A 13,751-nucleotide genomic window follows, 5' to 3' on the forward strand; every position below is an offset into this window, starting at 1 on the left:
CTGTCAGCGACTCGGTCAAGAACTAAGAGGATTTGAAAAGATAATAACACAAAGAGTTCAGAGAAGCCACTATAGACTCATGGGGTCTGCGAATTTAATCCATGTGCTCTGGGCAGAGAAAACAATCCAAACCAGAGATCCCTCTTGCTCAGCCCGACGGAACGCTGTGCCCTGTCCCGGATGTCCCATGTCAAGGACTCAACCTAGATGCCGGAAGCCTGTGAGAAACCGGAACTACGTCATTTCAGTGCTGACACCGGAAATGGCTCAAGTCTGCACCTTCATTGGAAGGAGAAGAAATAAGTCACACAGCACCGGAAGTAATCCTCGTCAGGGTCTGTGTGAGGTCGGAAGTGTAGGGTGCCATGATCAATCAGTAAGCACTGCCTACACGTGTCGGGTGAGCCCACACAAATGAGGAAATGATTTTTAAATTTAAACACAATTTCTAATAACTAGTAACTTTTAAGTGTCCAGTTTTAGCACAAGCTTCCAGATTATGTATTTTCTCAGGCAGAAGAACGCGGCAAGAAGTGAGTTTAGAACTTCGGAGGTTCCCACTATATGACAGCAAACTAAGAAAAGCATATAGGTGGGGTGTGGTAAAACGAACTAAAGGAAATCTGTAAAACCAAGAAAGGATAATTCAAAAGACTTGTACTGGAAATGCCAGCAACAGGGAATTTGTCGGAAGACCATCTTCGTTTTCAGAGTTTATCACAGCAAAATTGCCAAAGACTGGTAGCAAAATTGCCACTTGTCCCTGAGGACAATCCCTGAATGTCCAGAGAGAGAGAGAGAGAGAGAGAGAGAGAGAGAGAGAGAGAGAGAGAGAGAGAGAGAGAGAGAGAGAGAGAGGGGTGAGGGGAGGGGAAGGGGGAGAGAGGGAGACAGAGACAGTCACAGAAAGAGAGACAGACATAGAGACACACACACAGACACACACATGCAGAGATATACAGGAAGACACACACAGCCCAAATGAGGACTTACAGAAATTTAGCCATCAAAGGACTGTAATATTTGGGGCTAAATTATGTGAGCTTTGTGGAGGAATGAGTGCCAACCAAATTTTGCAAGTTCTGCAGCCACCTGCATGTTTCCGCATCCTCTTATCTGTCGGGGTATTACATACATGGCTGTCACTCCTGCTTTCTTCATTTGTATTTTACTGTGAATCTCCCTTCTCCCCGTTCAATGTGGCCAGCAATTTTCCATGTGGAAGGACTTCACAATGCACTGTATCTATGGCAGCACGGAAAACAATTTCAAAAGAGGCTCAGTGCTAGGCAAACAGTACAAACAATGCATACTTCACCTCCAAAGGAGGGGCTCAAAGAACACAGAGGCTCTGGCTGGCGCACAGGGCCGAGCTTACAAAGTTAGGGCCCACAGCATCCCTGGGAACCAACCAGCAGCTCTCATTCAGCCCTCCATGCTAATGACTCATTCTCATCTCTTGAGACCAGAGGAAGACGCATTTGGAAGTTCCTCTCCCTAAAAATGAAGCTTGTAGGGAAACTCTTACGAAACTTAAGAACAATTTTAATAGGAAAGCCCACACAGTAAAAAAATAAATGGCAGATTCGACAGCCTTCTCTGCAATTCCATCATGTAAACACACACACACACACACACACACACACACACACACCAGAAGAATAGACCTACATAAAGGATAAATTTCCAGGCACAGATATAAGTTGGGAGGAGGTTACTATTCTAACCAACCTCAGCCAAGGTCTCCATTCAGAAGATTCAGAAGGTCAAGACATTGGTTCACTCCTGGGAGCAGATCACTATCTATCTGAACCTTTATGGAAAACAAAACAGATCAACCTAGAATGAGTTAAACAGAAACCCTTTCAAGGTTATTGAAGAATTTTGGAGCCAAACTCCACAGACAGTTAAAAGCATAGAAAGTGACTCATGACTGCAGTTTGTATAATACCGCTGAACCTGTTGAAACATTTCCTACTCTCCTAGGAATCCTAGACGTGAGAAGGCACCAAGGCAGCCTGGGGAGCCCAAGTCAGTCTCCATACAAAGTGCAATTTGCAGGCTGACACCCACACGGCTAGTCTGCAGTTCACCAATCCTGGTCATGAAGTCACTGAAAAACAGTAGACGCCCTCTCTGGTAGAGCCACTGTCTCTGGTTCCTGCCTTCTGGAGGCTCCATGATCATTCCACCCTTAACTCTCCACCATCCTGTTGACAAGTGTCTGGCCTTTATCTTTGACTTAGGAGTATATTTTAGTCCTTTAGATCTCTCTCTCTCTCTCTCTCTCTCTCTCTCTCTCTCTCTCTCTCTCTCTCTCTCTCCCTCTCCCCATTCATGTATGAGCCCTCAGTCTCTTTTAACTCCTGGGACTCGGGAAACATTTTGGACAAGGAGGTGGGAAGAGTGTAAGACCCAGAGGTTGGGAAGAAGGGCTGTGGTTTGCTGCCTTCAGGACAGGACGTGGCTGTTGCAATCATGAGCTCACAGCAGCTGTGGTCACCTGCATAGGTCTATAAAGGACCACCAGCTAGACAGAATCCCTTACTGAGGAGCTTTTCAGGTGCTGATGGGTGCTGGGGTAAAAGAGTCATTCTTCTCTGGGGGTTTAGTCACTGGTAGAATTCCCACATGCCTGTAGATGGTCACACACCTATAAGTACATAACCAATACTAATTGGGCTTAATGGTTATAGGTTGGGAAAGAGGATATGAATTTTAAGGGATGGTTATTGTCTCTGAATTTGGAGAGAGCAGAAGGTGAAATGGAAGAGGTTATGGACATGTTTCATTGTATACATGTATGAAATTCTCAAGGACAAAGACAATTTATTATTTAATAGATAATTTAGACTATTGGCTTTAGCTGCGCAATATAAGGCTGTATGTCTCTAAAGAATTCAAATATTGAACATACATCAAACCAATTGACTGCTATATGTTTCAAGGAGCAAATTATATGTACTTAATATAGTGCACTTTCTCCCTCCTTCAGTCTCTTTCTATTTCTAGTCTCTCTGTCTTTCTGTCTCTGTCTCTCTGTCTCTCTGTCTCACACTCTGTCTCTCTGTCTCTGTCTCTCTCTCTCTCTCTCTCTCTCTCTCTCTACACACACACACACACACACACACACACACACACACACACGCAGATGTGCACTTACTTTATTTTTATGTCAAGGTGTTAAAATTCATGACACAAGCAATATAAAGAAATAGAGGTTTGTTTAGAGCACAAAGTCACAGTCATTGGGTTTAGACTGTCATGGCAATAACCACATGGCAACAGTGTATTGATCTGTGGCACTGAGAGCCTGCATGAGCCCTGCTTATATTTGGGTGGATCAGGCAGCCAAGAGTTCAGTCAGAACCAGCCACCTCTCTCCTTCTTGCCCCAGTGACCTACTTCTGTTAATGCACAGCCTGAAAGATTAATCCACCTTCCTAGACAGTGCCATCAGCTTGAGACAAAGTGTTCCCACAGCTGAGACCGTGGGAAATTTCACACTCAAGACCTAACGACAATGAGCCAGGCAAGTGCGAAATGTTTTGTGAAAACAGTTTAATTTCAGTTCTGTAAACAGGACAGGGAGGAACCCTTTGATATGGATTGATTTAGTCTTCAGCTTACAGAGTGCACCCCCAAAAGATACATAGTGTAGAAAATGCACAGTTTTCTATGTAGGAAGCATGACGCTGAAAACAACACACTAATGAAAATAAAATGCAAAGAACTGGGATATATAGTGACAATTCCAATCGTCAGTGTGAAAGGCTCTTTTATTTATATATGTGAGCTGTCATTATTAGTTCACTACTGGGTTTATTTTACAAGGAAAGAAAATCGCAAGCTCTGACTATCCCATCGACCACGGTGTCATTCATCACAGTGTTACAGGGCTCCGATCTAGGGATTAATCATCAGGGTTTAACAACAAAATCCATTGGCTCAATACATGAGGCTTTAGGGGAGAAAGTGAGGTTACAAGTATGTAATGCCCTTTAGTGTCTTCTCTGCCAGTCTGTTGCATGCATGCCTTGTTGTTGACTATTGTGGTTGTTGGTGGTTGTTGTGCTTTTAAATATGAAATGTTGAATGCAAGGGCAAGTGGCAGGAATCCGATAGATATTTGCATCCTCACTTTCTCCTTCCCATCTCTCGCTAAGTCTCCCAATCCTCAGCTTTCATTCAAATACACTGAAACAACTCAAATATACCGAAACAATGTGAAATCAAGACACTGAAGCAACTAAAATATACCGAAACAAGGTAAAGTCAAGATGCACTTGCCATCTCTAATTTGTGTTTGCATGTTGACCGTAATCATCTGGTAAGCCATAAAAACCACATGATGGATCTGAGGACATTTGGTGGGTGAAACCGCTTGCTGCCTAAGCAGACCTGTACTCAGATCCCAGTCATCATGAAATAGGCAGGGGAAACCTGTAACCGCAGGGACAGGAAGGGGGAACAGAATCACTAAGGTCTGCTGGCTTCCAGCCCGGATGAAAATGTGAGAGTTTGGGATCAGGCAAAGACACCTCCTGTCTTAGTTAGGGCTCCACTGCTGTGAGAAGACACCATGACCAAGGCAACTCTTAATAAAGGAAACATTTAATTGGGGCTGGCTTACAGTTTCAGAGGTTCAGTCCATTATTATTATAGTGGGAAGCACGGCAGAGTCCAGGTAGACATGGTGCTGGAGAGTGTTCTATATCTAAATCCGAAGGCAGTCCAGAAAGAGACTTGCAGCCACAGGCAGCCAGGAAGAGCATCCATCTTCCTCATTGGGCAGAGCTTGAACACTAGGAGCCCTCAGAGCCGGCCTACACAGTGACACACTTTCTCCAACAAGGCCACACCTCCTACTAGTGGCACTTCCCATGGGTGAAGCATATTCAAACCACCACAGTGCATCAAAAGAAAATGGCACAGAGACATAGAGAAAGATACTGCATGGTATCCTCTTGTAGCAGAGTGCTGCAACCCACCCCACACACATAAACCCATGCACATGTGCACACATAAGCAGATTTATTTATTACTTAATTATTTATTTGTTTATTTACTTTGTTTTATTTTTTTTCCTTAAGAACTTGGTACATACACATAATGTGTTTGAGCAAATCCATCCCCAACACCTCCCCTCAAATCCCTCCCCTTTCCTCCCTCCTAATTCCATCTGCATTGTAATAGAAACTGCTGAGTCCATTTCTTTCTGCCTAGATGTGTGAGGTGGGTACAAACATCCAGGGGAGCATGGACAGCCGTCAGGGGCCAAATCCATGAAGAAAACGGGCCCTCTGCCCTGCAGTCATCAGTTCCCGGTAGTTCCTCAGTTGGGGGAGGGGAGCTTCCATAGTCTCCACCTGTCTATTCTGGGATGTATCTGTGCAGATTTTGTAGATGGGATCCTGGACACTGTGAAACACGTGAACACACACACACACACACACACACACACACACACACACACACCAAATTTTAAAACGAGAGAATGGTTTTTAAAATGTTACACAACTTCCTAAATTCAGTTCCTTGGTGGCAAAATATTTGAATTCCACACCAGATCATAATACTATCTATATAAAATTAAATTATTCAAATGAATATTGTAAAGTTCAGCGGACCTTTATCTGTGAAATAGCACAGCCTGAACGAAATCAGATGGTGCCAAACCTCCCTACGGCTGCACAAGAAAAATTGGAAATCAGGGTTCAAAAGCATGAATCCACAAGGGTGAGGGGGTCATCAGAGATCGAAGACCTACAGGATCGTTTAGGGAGGCTCAGTAGACCAGACAGGTGGACCATAAGCAAAGAGCCTGGAAAACGGGCCATTCATACCTTGACAACCTTCAAAGTCTAGGGGAAACGCAGGGATAAGTACCCCCCCAAGTGGGAATAAAAAAAACTTTAATACATTTACAGGACACTTAGCATCTAAATACAGTGTGGACTGGAATCTACACTGTGAAAAGGCATAGGAGTAGTAGTGTCCAGTTTTCCACTTGCTGTGACAAAATTGTGTCATTTAGGGGCTGGAGAGATGGCTCAGCTACTCAGAACCCTTAGCTTCCTCACAACTGACTCTGGCTCTGGAGATCTGCCTCCCTCTTCTGGCCTTTGCAGGTTCTGCAGCCACATGAAATAACACAAGAAAAGACCCACGAACAAAAGTAAAAACGAGAACTTAAAATGAGACATTTAGTTGATGTTAATGCAACAAGGTTTGTAGAGAGAATCTCTTCTAAGCATCACCTGTCAATAAAAAAGTCTATGACCTATGAGCTGAGGCAGGAAATACCAGGCGGAACACTGGCAGATAGAGAGGATTCTGGGAAATAGCATATAAAAGGAGACCCAGGGAGGGACGCTGCGGCAGATGCTAAAGGAGATGTTGAGGATGATGCTAAGAAAGGGGATGAAAGCGCAGTAAATAACCATGTAGAAAACACAGAATAGTTTGAATGGGTTAAATAAGTTAGACCTCGAATGAGCCAAAGTTTGTGGCTTATGAATCTGTTCATAAATAATTAGTTTCAGAGTTGTCATTGTGAGAGCGGGAGCTGGGAAGGAAAAAAGTACTTTTTTTCCCAAAGGTTAATTTTCCTAATTATTTTCATGTGATTATGTAAGATGCTAATATATGGAAATCATGTGTAGGTTATATGGGAAATTGCAACAATCCTGGAGAATTGTAAAATAAATGTGTTTTTTAATGCAAACTCGGTAGTGATATTTTTCTCCACTTCCATTTTTCAAGTCTCTGTCTATTCTAAAGTATATGTGTTTATATTACCTACAGTAGAAAATGTCCTTGTGATGTAATGAAACATTAGTCAGCCCCACTAAGATGCTTTGTGGAAGTCAGTTAACCTCAGTCACTGAGAGCTGTGATGACTTCAGATGGGGCCAAAGCACTTTTGGGGTCGTGAACTGATGAGTATGGGCTTGTGGTCACATTCACCCCAAAAGTGACCACACACACACACACACACACACACACACACACACACACACACACACAGCGGGCATCACTGACTTTCTATACCTCAGCTAGAGCTGTGGCTTTGAGATCCTGGAGGAGGTGGCACTGGGTTTATATGGCCTTACACTTTGACACAAGCAGACAGCCACACTCACATCTCTCCCTCTGGTCTTCCTCTTCCTTCACAGCGAGTTCCAACACAATTTGTTATTTCTGATTTTATCCATCCAGTCTGGGCATCCCTCTTCCAGAACTTAACTTTTTTGTTCAGTGTGTGTGTGTGTGTGTGTGTGTGTGTGTGTGTGTGTGTAAGAGAGACTCTGTCTGTGTGTGACAGAGACAGAGAGAGAGAGAGAGAGAGAGAAATGATTAGTCACCCAGTTAACACATGAGCATCCACACACATGTGGAAGAACAAGGTACACTCAGGAAATATCCTTAATGTCTTGTCTGTCTTGTTCACTGTGGCAGCAACTCTCACTCACAGGCAAAGCTCCTTTTGGTGTGGGTCACCTTTCCAGACAGCGTGCTCTGGGCATCCTGCCTCTGCCTTCCAAGGTGGACATATAGGATGGTCTCCACATCCACGGGCATCTATGTAAATTTCTGGGGAGCGAGTGTTTAACTACTCGACTCTCTCCCTAGCCCCTTCCAGAACTTTCTGTCCCAACTCCCCTTTACCTTTCTTTTTGAAATTTATCGAGTATGCATGACAAATGGAGACTTTATACATTTGAAGTGTGAGGTGTAGTATTCTGATCACATTATACATTGAACAGATATTGTAAGATCAAGCTCATTCTCTCTCTCTCTCTCTCTTTCTCTCTCTCTCTCTCTCTCTCTCTCTCTCTCTCTCTCTCAGATCCACTGGCTTAACAAACTCCACATACACAAAACCTCAGTGACAATCAGTTCACCGTTCCCAGGCTCTGATGTGTTGTTCATCCCGTAACCGAGTGATGTTGTACATTCTGTCCAATCTACTTCTCAAAAGGAAAAATGAGCACGGCAGTCACCGGTTAAAACCCTCAAATGGCTCCATGTCACTGAGGGTAAGTTGGAAAGCCCCCTGTTGAAGTCCCTCTGGTGATAGACAGATGCTGTTCCAGAAAGACCAAAAGCTATGACACCCAATCCTGAGGCTGGGAAATCATACGTTTAGCTTCTTGTGTTTGTAAACTGAACAGAAAATGGGGTTTACAAGACAAGGAGAATGTAAAATTTCATGTTGCTAGAATACTCAGTCACATAGGTTATAGAGAGGCTGAACTCAGGGATCGACAGGGGTGTGGTTGGGGGAGTCATGTGTGTGTATGAGTTGAGTGCCTGTTCCCAAGTGCGAGGGCACATACACGTGTACATACGTGCAGAGATGAGTAGAATGTGCATTCTCTTCCTCACTACTCTCCGTCTCTCAGTGAACCACAGCCCACCATTTTGACTAGTGTGCCTGGCCAGGATGCTCATGGCAATTCACCTGCCTCCACCCTACCATGTTGCAGACATGATTAGCCATGCCTAGAGTTTTACAAAGGTGCAGAGAGAATTTGAACTCTTCGGGCTTGCAGAGCAAAGGCTCTTGCCCACTGAGCTGTCTTCCCAGTCCCCATCAGGATATGGTCTATCGCAACCTTCATGCCCTGCCTTCTGCTGTGTGTGTGTCTCAGTGTCCAAAGGGATATTCTCTCACAGAAACGGTTCCCCCCCCCACATGCCTCTGTGCTTTCACTCAGAACAGAGTGTCTCTTTTATCAGGAGAACTAATTCAGAGGTGGACATGTTCTGATTGCAGCCCGTGAGGTACAGAGAAGAATGACTGCATCTTCAAGACTTGGGCTTTCTTACACTGTGAACTGAAAGCTGGTGTCCCTCCCTGTAGGATGGAGAAAAAGAGAGAAGGATGCAGGAAAGGGAAGGAGGCAAAGGTGTAGGGGAGAGGTTGAAGTCACATTAAAAGTTCCAAGTTAGCATCAAACCTGAGAGTAGACAGAGTGAAATTGACAGTGTTACTGCTGTCACCACACACACACACACATACACACACACACACACACACACAAACACAGAGACACACACACACACAAACACACACACACACAGACACACACACAGAAACACACACACAAACACACACACGGACACACACACAGACACAAACACACACACAGACACACACATGCACACAGACACACACAGACACACACAGACACAAACACAAACATACACACACACACAGACATACACACACAGACACACACACACAGACACAGACACACACACACAGACACACACACAGACACACAGACACAGACATACACACACACAGACAGGGACACACACACATACACACACAGACACACACACATACACACAGACACACACACACACATACACACACACAGACGTGTCTGCTGTGCTAAGGTGTCATTCCCCCACTAAATAAAATGCTCTATTAGGCTTATCTGTCCCTCTCACGAGTAGCCTGTAATTAAATAACCTCCTTTTAAAATCCTGCTAGTCTGAAAGAAAGCCATTTGAGCATTTTCCTTAGCTGATGGGGATTGAACTCAGATCCTCAGGCTTGGTGGCAAGTGCCCTTGAATGCTGAGCTACCTTACCAATGTGTGTCTTGGTTTTTGAGGTAGGTTTTTCTCACTGGTATTTGGGAACTGATGCCTGTGATGGTTTGGGTGCATGCGTGCCTGTGTCCCTGCGTGTGTGTGTGTTGTGCCTGCGTGTGTGTGTGTGTGTGTGTGTGTGTGTGTGTGTGTGTGTGTGTGTGTGTATGTTCAGCCCAGGGAGTGGCAGCTTTAGAGGGCATGGCCCTGTTGGAGTGGATGTGGCCTTGTTGGAGTGAGTGTGTTACTTTGGGTGTGGGCTTTAAGACCCTCATCCTAGATACCTGAAAGCCAGTATTCTCCTAGCAGCATTCAGATGAAGATGTAGAACTCTCAGCTCCTCCTGCACTATGCCTGCCTGGATGCTGCCATGTTCCCACCTTGATGGTAATGGACTGAACCTCTGAACCTGTAAGCCGACCCCAATTAAATGTTGTCTTTATAAGAGTTACCTTGGTTATGGTGTCCGTTCATAGCAGTATAACCCTAAGTAAAACATTGACTATGGGGTGGCCAGTGAACTTCAGAGGTCCCCAGGTCTCTCTCTCCATGATTCTGGGGTCAGAGTGCATGCTACCACCTTAGACTTGTAAGTTGGCTCTGGGGATCCAAGCTCAGGTATCCATGCATGTACAGCAAGCAGTTTACCTGCCGACCCATATCCTTTAGCTAACAAATGGGTTTAAAAGGAGACAGAGGTAGATCCCAGGTGCCTGACATCAGGGAAGCTGAGCTCTGGTGCACACAAGGGCAGCTGTTGCAGGGTGAGGGTCATGGTACAGGGGACATTAGGGCCAAGGAGACATAACAGGGACATTCTTGGGACTTAGGTTGCCTGTGCTGCCTCCACACAGAAGTCTGATGATGCTGGTGCAAGCTGGAGGAGAGTCATCTCCATCGGTAGAGGTTGCTGTGATCTAAATGTCTCCCCTCCCCCACCCCTAGGAAGATGTCACCAAAGATGACATCATTGGGAAACAGCACTCTGGAGGGTGTGACTTCAGTCAAAAAGATGGACTCCTCCTCTGTGTTATTGGTGCACTTATGTTTAAAAAGAATCCCCAGAGAGCTTGCTGGACCTTCTCAGCCCAGGAAAATATAGACAGAACGCACCATCTACAAGCCAGGTAGCAGGCTTCAGTAAATTTGCCAGGACTCTGATCTTGGACTTGAAGCCTCATTATCAGCCATCCAGTCTCTGAGACTGGAGTGACAGCAAGCTGGCTTTTTCCTGAGTGAGGCAGGGATCAGCCAGGAGAGGGGTGAACATACAATATGCTTCTTGATTTCTAGTGAGAATGGAATGCAGCTGAATGCTTCAAGGCTAAGCAATATGAGAGGCACGGCTTGGTTAATCTCAGGCCTAAAATATAAAGCAAACAAGAAAAATAAATTGTATGAGAGAAATGGCAGACGTGATCACTAATCTTGGTTGCTGTCTTGAGTGGCTCTGAATTCAATTAAAATGCATGCATCTGGGCACTCTTGTGAGGGATTTTCTTGATCAGGATATTTGAGTCAGGAAGATTTGCCCTAAGTGTGGGTGGGACCTTCTGCTGGCAACCCAGATTTAAGAATGTGAAAGAAGGAGGCTTTGATTTTTGTCTGTCTGCCTTCACTCTCACTGGCAAGTTCATCTCTCCTGTGGCTGCTGCATTCCTTTGCTAATATTCTAACCACCTTCTCTGATATCTCATTGTAGACTGAAGACCAACGCCTCCAGGAAACTCACGTGCCTTCAGCACCAGGTTAAGATGGCTGAGGCATCAATCATCATAGACTGAGCAGCCAATGGGGTTCTCAGGACCCTTGTATGGGACAGCCATCGTTAGATTATCCAGTGTCCTATAAGCCAAATTACCTTTTGATGTGTTTGGTGGTGTGAATAGGAGTGGGCCACCATAGACTCATGTGTTTGAATGCTTGACCCATGAGGAGTGATACTGTTAGGAGGTGTGGCCTTGTTGGAGTAGGTGTGGCCTTGTTGGAGTAGGTGTAGGCTTGTTGGAGAAGGTGTGGCCTTGTTGGATTGGGTGTGGCCTTGTTGGAGTAGGTGTGGCCTTGTTGGAGTAGGTGTGGCCTTGTTGGAGTAGGTATGACCTTGTTGGAGTAGGTGTGACCTTGTTGTATTGGGTTTGGCCTTGTTGGAGTAGGTGTGGCCTTGTTGGAGTAGGTGTGACCTTGTTGGAGTAGGTGTGACCTTGTTGGAATAGGTGTGGCATTGTTGGAGTAGGTGTGGCCTTGTTGGAGTGGGTGTGGCCTTGTTGAAGTAGGTGTGGCCTTGTTGGAGTTGGTGTGGCCTTGTTGGAGTAGGTGTGGCCTTGTTGGAGTAGGTGTGGCCTTGTTGGTGTAGGTGTGGCCTTGTTGGAGTAGGTGTGGCCTTGTTGGATTAGGTGTTGCCTTGTTGGAGTATGTGTGACCTTGTTAGAGTAGATGTGGCCTTGTTGGAATAGGTGTGACCTTGTTGGAATAGGTGTGACCTTGTTGGATTGGGTGTGGCCTTGTTGGAGTAGGTGTGACCTTGTTGGAGTAGGTGTGGCCTTGTTGGAGTTGGTTTGGCCTTGTTGGAGTAGGTGTGGCCTTGTTGGAGTAGGTGTGGCCTTGTTGGATTGGGTGTGGCCTTGTTGGAGTAGGTGTGGCATTTTTGGAGTGGGTGTGGCCTTGTTGGAGTAGGTGTGGCCTTGTTGGAGTAGGTGTGGCCCTGTTGGAGTGGGTGTTGCCTTGTTGGAGTGGGTGTGGCCTTTTTGGAGTGGGTGTTTCCTTTTTGGAGTGGTTGTGGTCATTTTGGAGTGTGTGTGGCCTTGTTGTATTGGGTGTGGCATTGTTGGATTGGGTGTGGCCTTGTTGGAGTGGGTGTGGCCTTGTTGGAGTAAGTGTGGCCTTGTTGGAGTGGGTGTGGCCTTGTTGGAGTAGGTGTGACCTTGTTGGAGTGGGTGTGGCCTTGTTTGAGTAGGTGTGGCCATGTTGGAGTAGGTGTGACTTTGTTGGAAGAAGTGTGCTACTGTGGTGGCTTTGCATTGAGATTTGTATATACTCAAACTATGCTCAGTGGTACAGACAATCCCTTTCTGCTGTCTGTGCATCAAGAACTTTGGGCTCCTCCAGCACAAAGTCTGCCTGGATGCTCCCATGATTCCTGCCATGATGAAAATATACTGAACCTCTGAAACTGTAAGCCAGCTGCAGTGGAATCTTGTCCTTTGTAAGAGTTACCTTCGCTTCTGTGTCTGCAGCCATGAGCATGCTCATGCTACAGAAGAATCTTGCCTCTAGTGTCCTCCACTGAGGTAAAAAGAAGTTCCAGTTGGACCCCAATGAGACCAATAAAATCGCCAATGCCAAATCCCGTCAGCTGATCAGGAAGCTGATTGAAGAAGGCCTGATCATCTGGAAGCCTGTAACTGACCATCCTCAGACTCGCTGACAGAAACACACCTTGAAGGGCAGGCATATGGTCATAGGGAAGGGAAAGGGCACTGCCAACACTTGGGTGCCTGAGAGGGTGACCTGTATGAGAAGGATGAGGATCCTGCACCGGCTTCTCAGGAGATACTGGGAATCTAAGAAGATGGACTGCCACATGTATCACAGCCTGTACCTGAAGGTTCAAAGGAATGTATCCAAAAACCAATGGATTCTTATGGAGCAGATCCTCAAACCGAAGGCAGACGAAGACTGCAAGAAGCTACAGGATGACCGGCTGAGGCTCCCAGGTCTAAGACCAAAGAAGCACAAAAACACGTGGGAGGAGCGCCTCCAGGCCAAGAAGGAGGAGATATTCAAGACTCTGTCCAAGGAGGAAGAGACCAAGAATTAAAGCTCCCTTCATGTCTGTGCATAGTGACCTCACTGTGGCCTCACATGATCAGTCATTAAAATAAAACAAGCCTTAAAATAAAAAAGAGTTACCTTGACCATGGTGTCTGTTCACAGCTATGGAAATCTAACTAAGACAATGTGTATTCATTCTGCCATTTCTGTTTCTCTGGAAACCCTAATACAATAGCGCTCTAGAGAGAGGAACAAGTACCCACCAGACAACATAAATTCCAGTTTACTATTCTGGTGAATATAAGGTTGTTGTGGTTTTAAAAAAAAAAAAATACAAACTTGGTTTTTTTGTTTGTTTGTTTTGAGGTTTTG

At 45.4% G+C, this 13,751-nt stretch overlaps 1 pseudogene; it reads left to right on the forward strand.

The window, feature by feature from the left end:
- Positions 1-12,843: 12,843 nt before the first annotated feature.
- Positions 12,844-13,425, forward strand: LOC148002411 (large ribosomal subunit protein eL19 pseudogene; annotated as a pseudogene).
- The last annotated feature ends 326 nt before the right edge of the window (positions 13,426-13,751 follow it).

This window comes from Rattus norvegicus, chromosome 11 (genome assembly GCF_021556685.1).
Source record: "Rattus norvegicus strain SHRSP/BbbUtx chromosome 11, alternate assembly SHRSP_T2T, whole genome shotgun sequence".
Taxonomy (NCBI): Eukaryota; Metazoa; Chordata; class Mammalia; order Rodentia; family Muridae; genus Rattus; species Rattus norvegicus.